Raw genomic sequence first — 17158 nt, 5'->3', positions numbered from 1 at the left:
GTACCCCGTCCCTTACTTGGACGTGTGGGTACCTAATGAGACGTGGAGGTCCGGATGTATGAAAATCTCCTCTTGTCCCCTTTCCTTATTGCCTCTGTGGGCAATAGTTTTAGAGTAGTTCTAGATTAATTTTTTACTCTACCACTCCCTCCCCTGAGAGGGTGGGGATATGTACTCTTTTAAATGTATATGAATGTTTTTGTTCCTTCTTTCTGTTACTTCATTTTGTACCTAGATCTTTCCATGGATATTTAGGTACATGATGAAAATTAAGGTTCATTCTATGAAAAAAAAAAAAAATCTCCTCTCTTGTCTCCTTCCCTTATTGCGTGTCTGGGCAATGACTAGTGGCATAGTTGTCTAGATGGTTTTTTTTGTCAGGGTGTTGGGGGATTTCTGGGTTTACATTTTTTAAAATGTATATAAATGCTGCATGTTTTTTGTTTGCTTGTTTTTGTTTCTTGCTTTTTTACTTCAACCAGTTTTTTTGTTTGGGTTTGTAGATGACCAATGTAGTGCAGAGGCCCGGATCTGGAGATATGATAAACCTTTTCTCCCTTCCCTGATAGCCTGTGCACAATTGCATCAGAGCACATTAGGACTTGGTTTTTGTTTTTTTGTTTTAGAGGTTCTTAACAGGGAATGGGCTTATTCAGTAAGACAGTGATTTTTTTTTTAATGTATATAAACGTTTCTGCCTCTTTTTGATGTTCACTTCATTTTGAATCTAGTCCTTTGCATGACTATTTAGGTACTTAATGAAAGTTGCGATTGATTCTATGAACAATCTCCCCTACTCCCCTTCCCTCACTGCCTGGCTGGCAGTGTTAGAAGAATAGATGTTTAGTTTCTTTTTTTGGAGGGGTGGGGGGCTGAGGAAGTCTGAGTGTGTGTGTTTGTGTGTGTGTGTGTTTGTGTGTGCGGGGATTTGTGTAAAAATTTTTTTAATGTAGATAAATGTTTGCTACATTTTGTGTGTTATTTCACTTAGTACTCAGTCCTTTGCTGGGACTTGTAAGTACATAATGAAACATGGAGGTCCATACGTATGATACATCTCCTCTGCTTCCCTACCCTCGCTGCCTGCATTGGCAATAATTTTATAATTTGGGGTGGTTTTTTTTTTAGGGGGAGAGATAATTTGGGTGGGTAGTGGGGAAGGGATAAGGACAGGGTACGAACTTTTAAAAATTGTATATAAATGTTTTCATATTAATTGATTTTATACCTAGTCTTAGCATGGATATAGGTATAGGTACCGAATGAAAATCGAGGATCAGTGTATGACAAATCTCCCCTTTTCCCCTTTCCCTTATTGCCTGTGTTGGCAATAGTGAGTAGAATAGTTGTGCATTGTTTATTACTTGGCTTTTTTTTTTTTTTTTTGGCGGGATTTCTATTTTGGGCAGGGGAATATTCTTAATACATATGAATGTGTTTTCTTTAATTTTGTGTTTAGTTTTTTGCATGGCTATCTTTGTAGGGACCTAAAGGAAATTGAGTTTCATAAACTGACAGTTCACTTCTTCCTTCCCCACGTTTCCTCATTTATCAGTGCCTAGTATAGTTGTTCTGTGGTTATTTTGTTTTGGTCTGTAGGAAATAGGCCTTTAAAAGTATAAAATATATATATATGTATATGTGTGTGTGTATATATATATATATATATATGCACATATCTAATCTGCCTCTTTCTTTTTTTTTCCCCATCATTTTTCATTAATACTTAGTCCCTTGCAGGGCTGTGCATGGATCTAACACAAATAAAGTCCCTCCAGATCCCTGCCCTCTGACCTGAGAGGCCTTGTGGTGGTGTAACTAATGGCAACAAGGGGATAACAAGTAAGATGGGAGATGGCACTTGGATATGGTTAAGTTGTAAAAGCTGATCAGATTCAGCATTTCTTATGTTGATTCAAACTGAAGGAAAGGATGAGAAGGGACCCGTGCTTGGGAAATTCCAGAAAGGCAAGAGGATCATACTAAGTAAAAAGTATGTTTAAAGTTCATTGCTGATTAATCTTTGAGGAACTCGTAAGCCAGTAAAAGTGCTGCGTAGAACTTGTTTGAAGACCCTTGAAACTAGCTGCTTCTTGGAGCCTGGCATTCTGATTTATCTACAAAAGTCTCTTGCCAGTTCTGTAGATAGCATATTCTTGTGTAGCCAATAGACATTGTTTTGATTTTTGGAATGAACCTTTTGAGTTATTGCCATGGTTCTAGTGACTAACAACACAGGCCTAAAAATCATTCCCTTAAGAATTGGGGAGGAAAGCCCTTCTGTCTTTCATCATCCATCTACGTACGGTGGGGCAAGTTGGTCCTTTCCTACCCAGAGCTCGTCTGTGTGGCTGCATCTCCCCCCTCCATTCTCTGTTAACCAGACCATTCTTGTCCTTTTTCTCTTCTTCAGTGCCTGCAATATTAGATGTTATGCTCAAGTACACTTAAACACGTAAGCCAGTGTTGCCTCATCAGCTCTGTGTTTTTGCATGCATTTCATACATCCAGACTTGTGTGTTCGCTTTCAGCATTCTTGAATCATATTGACTGTTCAGCCATCACATGGTACATGTTAGGGACTCCACATTTGTCTGTATCAAAGAAAATGCATGTGTAAAATCCTTCAGTCCCTCTCTGCCTCCCTTTCTTTCTTCCTTGCTTTTTTCCTTCAAGCTTCTGAGCAATCTTTGTTTGTTCTGCAGTTTATAATGAATATAATGCTGAAGATTTGCCATATTATTTTGCTTTATTATATATATATATTTTTTTTAGACAATTGATAGGACTCCTAGAACAGTTGCAAAGAGATGTCATTTACCGTATCAAACGCTCAGGTCCTAGTGTTCAAAAATTAGCCCGTACTTTGCTTATTTATACCTGCTGCTGTAGAAAAAATAAAAGTTTGTCCATGATACATGTAACTTTGATCATAAATAAGAGAGAAAGGGACACCTTTTTGAAATTAGTCATGGTAGTCATTAGTGATATCTCTGAACAGTTCTTAATTTGAAACACTTCAAAGAAGTAAGGTCATGGGCTTAGCTGAGTGAAATGCTCCAGAAGTTGCACTGTATAAACCATCAGTATAATAATGCACTTGTGTATATATGTATGTGCATATATATATATCTCTAAAATGAGAATTACAGCATAATTGGAGCATTTGCATTAATGAGCAAACTCACACTGAGACAAAACTTAGTCTCCTAGCCGTCTTGATTAAAACCAAGTGTTCCACATTGCTATGAAGAGTAGGAGTTTCTTTCAAACACTTTCAAAAGTAATTATTTGGAAACTTGTAAAAGTATTACGTTTTTGTATTTAAACACCTATACGAATCTTCACTTCTTTGAATCTGAGCTTGTGGGTGGAATTCTAAATTTGTATCATAACCTGTCTTTTGTGGAAATTTTTGAAAACAGTATGTATAATATAATATATATATATGCAAATTGTGTTGTGTCACTTGTAAAGGGATAAAGGCTTATTTTTCTTTATACTTCTGATAACTTGTTTTGCATATGACCAGCACTGACTGAAAGGCATGTGTAATTGCAAACACTGTTGCTTTTTCTTTTTTGTGAAATGAAAATAAAGTATTTAAATATAAATATTGTGTGGACTATTTGCATATATAAAGTGGTACATCTTCTCAGATTATACACTTTACCAGGATAAAGACCATATTCACTGTCTGGCATGATTTCTTTCTACCCCACTAGTATCCCAGTATCTCTACTTCCTATGACCCAACATTTCTCCGACTCACACTATTTGACATCTGGGACTCTCCTATGCATTCCATGCTGACTAGATTGCCTCTAATGGCAAGTAGCAACTATGGGCTAATGACACTTCCCCCACCCCCAGTGTAACAACCAAAAATGTCTTAAGACATTGCCAAATTTCTCCTGTGATGGGGTGAGGTGGAGATTAAAACTTTGAGTGGACACCTGGACCAGGAGGCTCAGTAATAGTTACATGAACTGTAGGGCAAGTATTTACTTTTTAGACTGAATTGCTTCTTATAACACTCAGTACCAGTTGATACAGTAATAATTCAGCACGTAAATCAGTATGAGACATGTAACTACTTGTGCCATTGAAACCAAGGAACTCTTACTATCTGAAGGTGAAAGGACACTGAATATTATCAAGGGACACCCCTTGCTTTGATTCACATGTAATTGGAGTGGGAGTGCACAGCTGTTATCAAGGGACACTGCCATAGTTATGTTCCTGCTCAGGTCTACAAAAGGAGTTTCTCTGTTCTAACCCCATGTGTAGTCTTGAGAACTCAGAATTTCTTAGGCTTCCAGATATGGGAACTATAACCAATATTCTCTTCCAGTAATTGTTAGGGCTTAAAGTTGGGCATTTTACAGCAAATACAGTGTCTTTTAATCCCCTTACCCAAAACCCTGTTTCTGGGGACACAAAGCAACCTTGAAGTCATACCTTCTTAAAATCTCCTATGGTGATCCATTAATATATTGGAGAATCAACAAAGTAAAGGCAACCTACTGAGTGGAGAAGATTTGCAAATGATGTTAAGAGGTTGATATCCAAAATATATGAATAACTTCTGCAACTCAACACTAGAAAACCAAATAATCTGATCAAAATGGGAAGAACTGAATAGACATTTTTCAAAAGAAGACCTATAGGTAGCCAACAGATACATGGAAAGATGATCAACATCACATCATCAGAGAAATGCAAGTCAAAACCACAAGGAGATATCACCTTACACCTGTCAGAATGGCTAATATCAAAAAGACAGAAAATACCAAGTATTGACAAGGATGTGGAGAAAAAGGAACCCTCATGCACTCTTGGGTATGTAAACTGGTACCGCCACTATGGAAAACAGTATGATGTCTCCTCACAAAACTAAGAATAGAGTTACCATATGATCCAGTAATTCCAGTACTGTGAATGTATCCAAAGAACATGACAACACTAATTTGAAAAGATATAAGCGTCCCTATGTTTATTGCAGCATTATTTACAATAGCCAAGACATGGAAGGAATATTAAGTGTCCCTTTGATAGATGAATGGATAAAGATGTGGTATATAGAAATATAGAGATATAATGGAACATTATTCAGCCATAAAAAAAGAATGAGATCTTGATCTTGTCATCTGCAGCAACATGATGGTCCTAGAGGTTATTATGCTAAGTGAAATAAGACTGAGAAATACCATGTGATTTTTCGTATATGTGGGCCTAAAAAACAAAGCAAAAAGAGACCCATAAACACAGAGAACAAACTGTTTGGTGGTTGCCGGAGGGGGGAGAGGTAGGGTATGGGCAAAACGGGTGAAGGGGAGTGGGAGGTACAGGCTTCCAGTTAGGGAATGAGTAAGTCACAGAGATGAAAGATACAGCATAGGGAACATAGTAAATGGTATTGTAATAATGTTGTAAGGTGACAGGCAGTAGCTAAACTTACGAGCATAGCATAACGTATAGAGCTGTTGAATCATTATGTTGTATGCCAGAAACTAATGTAGCATTGTGTTAACTATACTTCAATAGATAATGATAATACACTGGGGTAATGTTCTGAGGAATTGCCAAGATTTTGATCAAAACATCCTGGTTACATTTTTTATACTTTTTTGTTCATGGATATCTGCAGTAAACAGTTGAACTAAAACCCATTATAAATGTAGAGAGGAGCAGTGTCTGGGTAGCTCAGTCAGTTGAGCATCTGACCGGCTCAGGCCATGATCTTGTGGTTCATGGATTCGGGCTCCACATCGGGCTCTGTAATGACAGCTCAGAGCCTGGAGCCTGCTTCAGATTCTATGTCTCCCTCTCTCTCTGCCCCCCACCTGCTCACACTGTCTCTCTCTCTCAAAATAAATACACATTAAAAAAACTTCATTTTTCAAAATCATTTTAGAATCCATGGCACAGGAAAGTTTGGTTATATTTCCTTTTTGCTTTACTTCAATTCGTACCATAAAGCCCTAGCTGCCCCCTGCAACACACACACACACACACACACACACACACACACACACAAAAGCATCTAGTGCTTCCTAAAACTTGTGAGTTGAACAGTTGACTTACATGGTCTATAGGAGTGTTATTACCAGAGAACAAAAACATACTTTTAAATCATTCCAGCCTACCTTCTGTAGTCAATAATTAGTGATATGTTTCCAGTGCTTTCTGCTTGTTCTTCATTTTTACTGTTTTTCTTATGGATGGCCACCCAGTCAATTATGTGATTGTGATTTCTGTTGTTGGCTGAGCTGAATTATAATCAGGACTTTTGCTTATATGTGTAAAAACTTTTACTATCCCACTCATTTTTTTTTTTGAAGGAAAAACATAATGTAGTAACATAATAAAATAACCAAATAGAGTGGTTAAAGTAGGTGATGTTGCCAAAGTTGAACTATTGAGCAGGTCGCAGTAGGAGGCAATAACAGATTCAAAGAAGTCAGGGACAGACAAGAAGCCCCATCAGCTTAGGAAAGGCTTATTTATAAAGGGGAGTCAGCATGTTGCTTATTCACATGCCATTTGTATAGACGCCAAGTGTGGGAAACTGGAAACCCTTTTGTTCCATGTTTTCCCATGCTGCTTGTCTGTGTGAATATGGCCCAAGTGATCCTTGGGTACTTCATGCAGGTTTGTACATTGGCTGCCCTGTGTGGTTATGGCTGAGTATATATTCATTTACTTTGCTCCTAGCCCTTTGTGGTTGTTAACATGAGCAGAATTCTTGGAATATCACTATTATTATATGGTAGCAAAAGATGATGATTTCTAAAAAATTAAAATATTTGAAATGCTGTGGAACATAGACTGGCATTAATCAGGACTGGAACTGAATCCTGGTACAGTCATTTTCTACTTGTTACTTAATTCCTATTAGCTTCAGTTGTCTCCATTAATAAAACAGGGATACTACCTATCTTGCAAGGTTTGTTAGCATTAAATAAAATATCTATGGTGTTGCCTGGGTGGCTCAGTGGGTTAAGCGTCCAACTCTTGCTTTCGACTCAGATCATGATCTCACAGTTCAGGAGTTCAAGCCTCATATGAGGCTCTGTGCTGACAGATTCACTCTCCTCCCCACCCCCACCCCCCTGCCACTGCCCCTCCCCTGCTTGCACTTTCTCTCAAAATAAATAAACTTAAAATAAATAAATGAAATAAAATATCTATGAATTACCTAGCACAGTGCCTGTAAATATCACAATGGTGTGGTAAATACCAACTGCCATTGTTAAAACTGCCTGCCGTTTTCTGGGGTATACGAATGTTAACAGCATCAGTTACAGATGGAAATGAGTTTTTTAATTGAATAAGGTTATATAACTTGTCAGGAAATTAGAGAAATACTCTTTGTAAATTTAAGCCTTAAGTATGCATGTTTAATTTGAGAGTTATTGTACATTAGGAAAAGCATGAAGTTATATAGGTTTCATAACCAAAATAATATCCTGTCACTGAATTTGGTTATAAATTAGTACGAAATAAAATCCTGATTATTGACAAAGCTGCAATGATGGTAATAATACCTACTTTGCAGTAATAACATCAGGCACTGGAATATGGGAAATAGATCTGGTATTTCATAGGTGCTTGTAAATACTCCTTTTTTTCCTTTCAATAACTTATTTGCCTTCAATATGCAAAAGAATCAAGCATGCACAAGTCTCTATTCTAACTAGAAAATATTATGTACAACTTAGGGCATGGCAAGGAAATAGGCCAAATGTGTTAAGATCTCTGTTAGTGCTAGAAAGAACTTTCCATATGACATAGTCTAATTCCTTAATTTTACTGATAAAAGGCACCAGAGGCTCTGTCTTAGCTATGGCCCCCAAATATAACATTATATGTTAAATTTGTACATGTGTTTGTATTAGAAAACGTTCTTGTCACCTTTGGGATAAAGGATGTGCAAATGCCTACAAGATACCATTTCCTTGGAAACAAGTATTAGAATTTACTGTTGAAAGAGGTATTTCATTATTTTAACTTAGAGTGTGGAGCTAGAATTATCCTAATATTTTAACTTTAAACTCAATAATGTGAACAGTCTACCATGATTTCAAAAGAGTAGGTGTGGGGATGTTATCATATACCCTTTTTTGTATGTTTGAACTAAATGGGTTACAAGGAAGTAACCTCTCTCAGGTCAAAGATGCTAATGTCAGTGAGGTTCAGACAGACCTCTCTCACCCTTAAGAGAGATATCAGGGAGCAGGAAGGTGTGGTTAACAATGGTGAGGGACCAAGTGCTGTAATGGTTGATGAACTAGAGGGTAGGAACATAGATAGTAGCTTCACCAACTACAAGTAGAAGATGAAAATGAACTATTTTCCTGAGGTAGTTCGAAGTCAGCCTGAGATGGGCCTTTTTTCCTTGAGTGGGCTGTAGACTCCTCAACCGTGGGTGCTGACCGCTGTCCTTTCCTATGTTTCTATAGAATCCGTGTTGCCAGAAGGTCAGAAATTTAAGGAAGTTTACAGTGGTGGGAAAAGAGACCAGAATTAAAGCACAATTTTAAGGACATCTGGGTGGCTCAGTCAGTTTTCAGTGCCCGACTTTGGCTCAGGTCATGATCTCACGGTTCATGAGTTCAAGCCCCACCTCGGGCTCTGCTGTCAGTGCAGAGCCTTCTTCAGATCCTGTGTTTCCCTCACTCTACTCCTCCAGCCTCTCTCTGTCTCTCAAAAAGAAACATTAAAAAAATTTTAAATACCAAGAAAAATAAAATCACACAATTATAAAAACAACAACAACAACACAATTTTAAAACCATCCACTTGACATATTTAGTCTTTATTGGGAATAGGATGGGGGACATAGCCTGGATGTCAGTTGACCTCCTCTGCCCTGCATCCATGCCCATGGACTCTCTTCTGCCTTGAGCAAATTGGGCTTAGAACCCAATACCTCTTTAAGATTCTTTCCCACAAGCTCACTACAGCCAGAGCATTACTGAGCAATGCAGATTTTCCCCAGGATTACATAGGAGAGTATCTCCCTCATGCCACAACAAACAGCTTCATCATCACTTGATACTTCTCTTCTCCAGAGCCTCTCCTTTACCCTGTTGTTTCTGTGGGATCTTTTCACTTCCTGTACTCATCCAAAACACACACACACACACGCACGCACGCACGCATGCATGCACCTTGCTGACTTCTCACTGTTACTCCTAGACATCTCCTTGAACTTGAAATGTCTCTCCTCTGTGGCATTGCACCTCAGCCACCTCACCCAGATGCACATGGCCAAGTGCATCAGGAGCTCAAGGAAACTAATGGCCTACAGTTAGCAGCTGGTCCCCTGAATTAGAGGACCCATCTGTGGCCTTTTACTATTTGGACACACTCCTTGGAATCTTATCCCTTACTCCAAGCAGCTTATCACCTATTTATTTCAAACAAGCACATTGTTCTCATAAAAGGAAACTATCTCCCTCTTTTGACTGGCAACCAATTTCTTCCTGTTTTTCTAAGCTAATATGAAGATTGGCTTATAATATCTGAACACGTCCTGACTTTGGGTGAAAGAAAGCAGCCATAAGTTGAACCGGGAGAAGAAGGAAACCAGGCCATACTTCTCAAATGTTTTTCATGGCTCATTCACTCAATAAATATTTGTAATCATCCACTGTGCACCAGGCCTTGTGCTAGGTGGGTACATGATGCCTGACTCTAATGTGAGCAGCTGGCTGCAGCTGCGAGAATGCCACCTGGGTTTTATAAACACTGCTTGCGTGGTGGGTGGTAAATAGTTGAGGGCAGTTGGGTTCATGAGGAACAGAAGTGAAGGGCATCCCCCTGGGAGGTTTTAAGCTACGAGGTGGGTAGTTCTGCAGCCACCTCAGGAACAGCAAGCTCCAGGAGAGGACAGGCTAGGGGGAGGGGATGCTGGCTCCCCAGCCAGAATCCCCCCTCTGCTCCTGCAGGGGTGCACCAGATGCCACGTGAGTGCCCACACGTCACACCTCATGTCACTGATTGGGAACCAAAGGCACTTTTGATTCGCACTGAGGAACCACACAGGTATTCATTCCTGAGGGTGTTCCAGGTGAATGACAAGAGGCTGGAAGTTAATTGCCTGTTTCAGTTTCACTCCAGGTTTCCCTTAAATTCTAATTAGTAATTAATGAGCTTGGCTTACCTCAGCCCGTGTTGTGAGAATGCTTCCTTGTTTGAGTTGCTCAGGGTAGCTAGGCAAGAACAAGGAGAGTGTTTCAAGATAGAATTCTAAATCAGGGACTCTCCATTTACACCACAGTTCAGTAAAAGGAAGAGGGCTTGTCGCTGCCTGTAGTTGAAAACCTATAGGTGAAGTCCCTGAGTATGACTGATTAAACGCTCCATACAGGAGACACGCTGTTTGTCTGCTTGACTTCAGAAGACAGGCACTGTGTCTCCGTTGTTTCTATTACTGCCCTCTAGCCTCAGCAATTCTAGCGGCACTTATGATCTTTGACCTCTCTGAGGTCCTTGCCTTAAATTAAGAACAGTCTGCAGAGGTCTTTTATTTATTTATTTATTTATTTATTTACCAATTAGAACAAGCTTTCAGATGCAGCTATCAGGATTACCTAGTTAACTTAATAATAGTAACATGATGAGTGGCCATGGAGATGGCAGGGGGGCCCTTGAGGTGAGCTCTCACCTCCAAAGACAGAAGATTCAGTGAAGGCCAGGAGAAGCTGGCAGATGTGCTGGGTCTGCATCTGCTAGTGGAAATGCTTAATTCACTTTGGAGCAGATCTCCTAAGCAACCTTTCCAAAACTCCCATTTTTGTGCTAATCCACAAAGGGTGGCAGTTCACTGGGGTACTGCACAAAATGCAGAATGCTTCATGAGTTTGCACGTCATCTTTGCTCAGGGGCCATTGTAATCTCAGTATCATTCCAATTTTAGTGTCTGTGCTGCCCAAGCAAGTGCTGCAGAAGTCTTAGGACATGCTTGGGATATAGTGCCAGCAGTAAGTGGGTGAAAAACTCTAGTGGCTTCCATCCTTGCCCAGGGCTCATTAAGAGTGACCAAGAGCATGTGGGAAGACTTGTTTGCTCTGAGATGGCTTAGAGTCCATGCAGCCCATGTGGAAGGAATCCCAGAGTCATGCAGACTCTAGGGAAATTTGAGTGAAATGGAAGCAATCCTGGAAAATGTGCTCCTGTGAGAGGACATGAAAGAAAAAATGTTTCATGAAGACTGGCCAAAAATGGAGGGGCGCCTGGGTGGCTCAGTCGATTGAGTGTCCGACTTCGGCTCAGGTCATGATCTCACAGCTCATGGGTTCAAGCCCTGCATTGGGCTCTGTGCTGACAGCCAGTTCAGAGCTTGGAGCCTGTTTCAGATTCTGTATCTCCCTCTCTCTCTGACCCTCCCCTGCTCACGCTGTCTCTCTCTCTCTCAGAAATAAATAAAACATTAAAAATTTTTTTAAAAAAAGGAAATCCTTTTCTCTGTTTGAAAGAGATGCTTCACTAGCTCTAAAGGATATATCCCACCTTCCTTCAAGGTGGCCAAAGCTGTCATCTGATTTATGCAGCCCAGAAATCTCCAGTGGCCAAGAAATCAGTTGAGTTCTCCTGAGTGGGACTTGCTCCAGCAGGAGCCCTGGTGGTGGTGCTTTCCCAGAACAATCAGACCCCATCTGGGAGGAGACAGTGCATGAACTCGGGTGGAGGCTGCCCCCTCCCACAGGTGGGAAAGTGCTGCCAGACCTACGCAGGCAATGAGTCTTCTCTAGGATCTATGAAATAAGGGTTCTCGTGGGTTAGGCAAGAGTGTGGTCCTCAGAGGTGTGCCTTGGTTGCATTACCGATGGTTGTCCTGGGTTAGCCCATGAGCCTTCTCAGTCCATACTGTGGCTGACCTATTGTTTGCCATGAAATGTGGCTCCAAAGGACTTCATACTGAGTATACAGAAGAGAAGTGCAGCTCAGGGTCCTCAAGCCACAGCTGCTCTGGGAAAATAGCCTCTCTCACTCCTTACCAGGCCACCTCTGCAAACAGTTGGTAGAAAAACAGAGAAGATACATGTAGACTAGACTAATAAGAAGGATGGGTATTTGAAGGTATTGGGCATTAGACTTCTATTGGAGAAGGCAGTCTGGCAAACACGACCTGTGTGACTTCTGTAGCTCCAGTCTTCACAAGGGTTTGTTCGAGGTCATGATGTTTTGAGGCAGTTGCTTCATGATTTAGAATACCAAACTTACTGATGCTCCATACACACTAATAGTCCACTTGTGCAGACTTTCCTAGGAGAGTAAGAAGCATCCCTGGGGCAGGGGACCCTCTCCCTTGCTTGATGCAGGCCGGCCACTGGCTGGGGATGGGGGTGGGGGAAGAGAGACAGGTGAATCAAATCTTGTAACATCTCAAGTGAATAGTACTACTCAGTTCCCCAAATCCTTGTATGTAACTCTTATCTCCTTTTCTACTCTGGATAAGGAGTAAGTTCTGGCCCTAGCAAAATAGTAGAAGTAGAGGATATCACAAGAAAAGAAAACTGCAAGTCAATCTCCTTTATAACTATAGATGCAAAAATTAAATATGCAAAATGAATCCAACAATATATATAAAGTATTATCCATCATCACGAAGTGCGGTTTATTCCAGGAACATAAGGTTGGTTTGACACCCCAAAATTAATGTGATACATCATATCAATAACACAGAATTAAAAAATAACCACGTGACCATCTCACCAGATGCAGAAAGAAGCACTTGACAAAAACCAACACATTTTCATGATAAAACAACAAAGTAGGATTAAAGGAGAACTTCCTCAACTGCTGAAGGGCATTTATGAATAACCAATTGCTAATATCACATTTAATAATAAAAGATTGAAATATTTTCTCCTACAATCAGGAACATGACAATGATACCTACTCTTACTACTTCTATGTGAACAAACTGGAGGTTCTAGACAGGGCAATTAGGTAAAAACCAAACAAACAAAACAATAATAAAAGGCATCCAGATTAGAAAGGAATAAATAAAACTATCTCTATTTATATATAACATGGTCTTACACATAGAAAATGCTAAAGTACCAAAAAAATGTATTAGAGCTAAGAAACAAGCATAAAAGTTACAGAAGACAAGATGAATGTACAAAAGTCAGTTGTGTTTCTAAATAGTAAATGAATAGCCCAAAATGAAATTAAGATACAATAACATCCAAAAATTAAAAGACTTAGGAATAAATTTAACCAAAGAAGTTCAAGATATGTACACTTAAAACTATAAAACACTGCAAAAAGAAGTTAAAGAAGACCTTAAAAAATAGAAAGATCCCATGTTCATGGGATCACTGAAACAATTAAAATTGTTAAGATGTTAGTACTCACTCTGCGTGGCTCAGCTGGTTAAGCATCTGACTTTGACTCAGGTCATGATCTAACGGTTTGTGACTTCAAGCCACACATCGGACTCTGTTCTGGGCTCAGTGTTCACAGCTTGGAGCCTGAAGCCTGTCTCGGATTCTGTGTGTGTGTGTGTGTGTGTGTGTGTGTGTGTGTGTGTGTGTGTGTCTTCCCCTCCCCCACTCACCTCTGTCTCTCTCTCTCTCTCTCTCTCTCAAAAATGAATAAATGTTAAAATATTTTTAAAAACGATGTCAATACTCTTCAAACTTATTTAGAGATTCAACACAATTTCTATCAGAATCCCAGCTGGCTTCTTTGTCTTCTTTGTAGGAGCTGATGACCAGATCCCAAAATTCCATGAAAACTCAAGGAACCCAGCATAGCCAAAATAATCTTGAAAGGAGAACAAAGTTGGAGGACTCATATGACACAATTTCAAAACCTTCTACAAAGTGAGAGTAGTCAAGACAGTATGGGACAGGAGTAAGGACAGACATATAGATCACTTCCACTATTCTCTTCATTTCTTTACTCTTCTAATCCTAGACAGACAGCTTGTTCTGGGAATCTCTGACATGCTACGTCATATCTGTGAACTACAAACATTGCTTCAACAGCCTTTCTTAGGGAACTTGGTACTTAGGCGTACGGATGAGTTATGTACCTGTCTACCCCTTTCACTGTAGCTCAGTCAAGGTTGATTGGACTAGGAATGAACACATGGTATAAAGGAAACGAATCACAATTTGGGGAGATGCAGTCAAGTTCTACAAACTTCACAACATTGGAGCTTGGAGGGACTCAATGCATTAATTCACAGTGTCTGGCTGGATTTATGAAGCTGATTTTTAAGGCATACTCTGCTGAAATGGTAGGGTGACCAATTCCTTCTGGTTTGCCTGAGACTTCTCTGTTTTTAACACTTCCCTGGTTTTAACATGGGTAATTTCATGACATTGTGTTTGATTTTAGTGAGGGAGAAATTCCTTAGAAGACATTCATGTGATAAAGCACAAATTAACACACTAGAAGGAAGGTCTGTATTCTAATATTTGTGAGTTCCAGGCAAACTGCGGAGTTTGTCACCCTAGAAGGGCACTATTGTAGAGCAAGTGTACATACTCGTGCAGAAATAGACAAGGGAAGCAGACATATGTAAGTAGAGGTGTCAAAGTTAAGGGCCAATCAGTGAGCTCAGTGACAACTGCTGCCTTGATTTTTGATGATTTTCCGGTTCCTTCCTCTACCCACCTATCCGTCGATTTATTGAACCAAAGTTTATTGAACATTCATCTTGTTTTAGGCAATTTGGTAAGGCCAGAGATGACTTTGAGGTCTGGGTTTACTTCCCACTCGCATTTTCCAAGATATCTGAAACCCTTTCAATAAACTCCATATTATGTTCAGTAGGTCTCTATTCCTTGCAACCAACCAATCCTTAAAATACTTGTCTGCTATAATGATGGAGGGGACAGGGATGAGGGCAAGAGGGTGTTTCAGCTTTAAAATTCTGCAACTTTGCATCAGTGCCTAGACTCTCCTGTTTATGGTATATGTCAACCAGTGTCTTCCTGTGGGACCAAGTTTGGGAACAGTAACACCCATAGATCTTAACGGCTGGGAACAGGAAAACTAAACAGACATTTTAGACATGTGCCTTGGATGAAGAAAACTTCCAGTGTTATCCTAAAAGTTCTCCAATGGGTCCTGGATGTTCACACTAGACCTGTGACTTTCAAATGTTTTTTACTTCTACCCAGAGAAAGACATATAGTAAATATAGTAGATATCACTGTGGATTACCCTGTAACTCTGTAGCAATTAAAAGGAATGGACCAGAGTATAGAGAGTGTTTTTTAAGTTTGTTAAATTTTACGTAAATTATAAAAAAAGGCGTGAGCCCAAAGTAAGGAATATTTTACCAAAACATATATATATATGTATATAAAGTTAATACATGTAACACATTACAGTGTTTACCTGTGGGGGAACAAAGAGGTAAATGAAAGTGGAGGATGGGAAATTAAGGCAAATAAAACAAGAGATGGCGCTTGTGCTGACCAAGGTGAGAATATGAGATAAACTAATTCATGTAATTGAGATTCTTTAAAAATGCATTTTACCTGACAACCCAGTAAAGATATGTCTATGATTAGCTGTAATGGATGATTCACAAATCATATTTACTTTCACTATGTTCAATATTCTCCATTTTTGTCTTCTTTGATTTTTAAAATCTTAATCACAACCCGCTAACTTGTGTTCACACCTTGCTGAAGTGTTAGGACCTGTAGCTGGAGAAATGGACCAGACCGCAGCAAAAAGCACAGGTGCTCACCTACTCTGTGTGTTTGACAAGTCTCCAAAACCATTAAGCACAGATGTTTTTGCAAAGAAAGGAGACAGTTTGCCTCTCTTCCATTTCATACAGATACATTTTGGATTCATTTCTATTTCTCTTTGAAGTTTAGAAGTACAATGTTGTGGACAAAACATGGTTCCCCCAAAGACATCCATGTCCTAATCTTAGGAAACTTTGAATTTGTTACCTTACATGGCAAAGGAGAATTAAATTTGCAGATAGCATTAAAGTTGTCAATAGCTGACGTTAAAATTGGGAGAGTATCCTGGGTTATCTAGTTGGGCCCAATGGAGTCACAAAGTTCCTCACAAGTGGAAAAGTTAGGGGCACCTGGGTGGCTCAGTCAGGTGGGTGCCTGACTTTGACTCAGGTCATGATCTCATGGTTGGTGAGTTTAAGCACTACATTGAGCTGAGGGCTCACTGCTATCAGCACAGACCTCCCTTCATATCCTTTGTCCCTCTCTCCCTGTCACTCCCCTGCTGGTGGCTGGTGGTCTCTCAAAAATAAATAAGAAAACATTAAACAGTGGAAAAAGGAGACGGATCAGAAAGATGCAGTGTGCACAGGACTCCACTTGCTTTTGGTGCATTGGAAGATGGAAGAAGGGAGCCACCAGCCAAGGAATGTGCATTGACTCTAGAAGCTGAAAAAAGCAAGGACATGGATCCTACCTAGACCCTACAGAAAGGCCTTACCAATTCTTTCACTTTAGCTGGTGAGACCTATATCAGACTTCTGGCCTACAGAACTGTAAGACAATAGTTTTGTGTGTTTAAGCCACTAAAATTTGTGGCAATGTGTTACAGCAGCAGATGCAAAATAATTTATGAGTAGGGTTGGAAAAGTTGGATCTATTGGATTGCTAAGTAACTGATAACTACAAATCCCATAATTCTAACCTCGGAGGAAGGAGATCTAAGCTTCAGATAAGTTTTACAAATGCACGTAGAGTTACTTGGCAACACGAAAAATAAACAGTTTCAGGAGCAATGCACAGGAGCTTGGAATCGCCAAGGTCTTCTTGACTGTGTCTCTTGGTACAAACTTCTGCTTTTTATTTGCTTTTAACTACTTTTAAAAATCCAGGGAGCGATTCAAAAGGCATGTACAAATCATGATATTTTTTTTCAAATATGGCAATTCATGGGGTGGTAAAAATCAAAGAAACAATGGCTTCTGGGGGATTCTTGAGTACTCTAAATCAGCACTTTTATATCTAAATCAGCAGATTTATATCTAAATCCAGTACTCTAAATTCACAGATTTATATCTAAACCAACGGTTACTAACATCTTTTGGGTCACAGATTCACTTGAAATTCTTCTTAGAAAAATGCGCATATATGCCTATACACAATTTTGCATATGTTTTTTACTGATGTTACAGCCTCCTTAATGTTTA

General features: G+C 39.7%; 1 protein-coding gene and 1 pseudogene across 2 annotated transcripts in view; one reads left to right on the top strand and one right to left on the bottom strand.

Annotated features, from left to right (window-relative positions):
• Nucleotides 1-11213, top strand: part of LOC120236530 (leucyl and cystinyl aminopeptidase) — a 99152-nt gene extending 87939 nt beyond the window's left edge. The window contains exon 20 of one of the 2 annotated variants that reach the window (XR_005529694.1): nt 11203-11213. The gene's annotated coding sequence lies outside the window, so the exon portion shown is untranslated. Of the gene's footprint in view, nt 1-1730; nt 3615-11202 lie in introns of those variants that run through there. The other variant, XR_005529695.1, reaches the window with a different exon arrangement.
• Nucleotides 10848-10947, bottom strand: LOC120236549 (annotated as a pseudogene).
• Nucleotides 11214-17158: the final 5945 nt, after the last annotated feature.

Source organism: Hyaena hyaena, unplaced genomic scaffold, assembly GCF_003009895.1.
Source record: "Hyaena hyaena isolate Hyena2069 unplaced genomic scaffold, ASM300989v1 scaffold_156, whole genome shotgun sequence".
NCBI lineage: Eukaryota > Metazoa > Chordata > Mammalia > Carnivora > Hyaenidae > Hyaena > Hyaena hyaena.
This window is presented reverse-complemented; position numbering and strand designations above follow the sequence as displayed.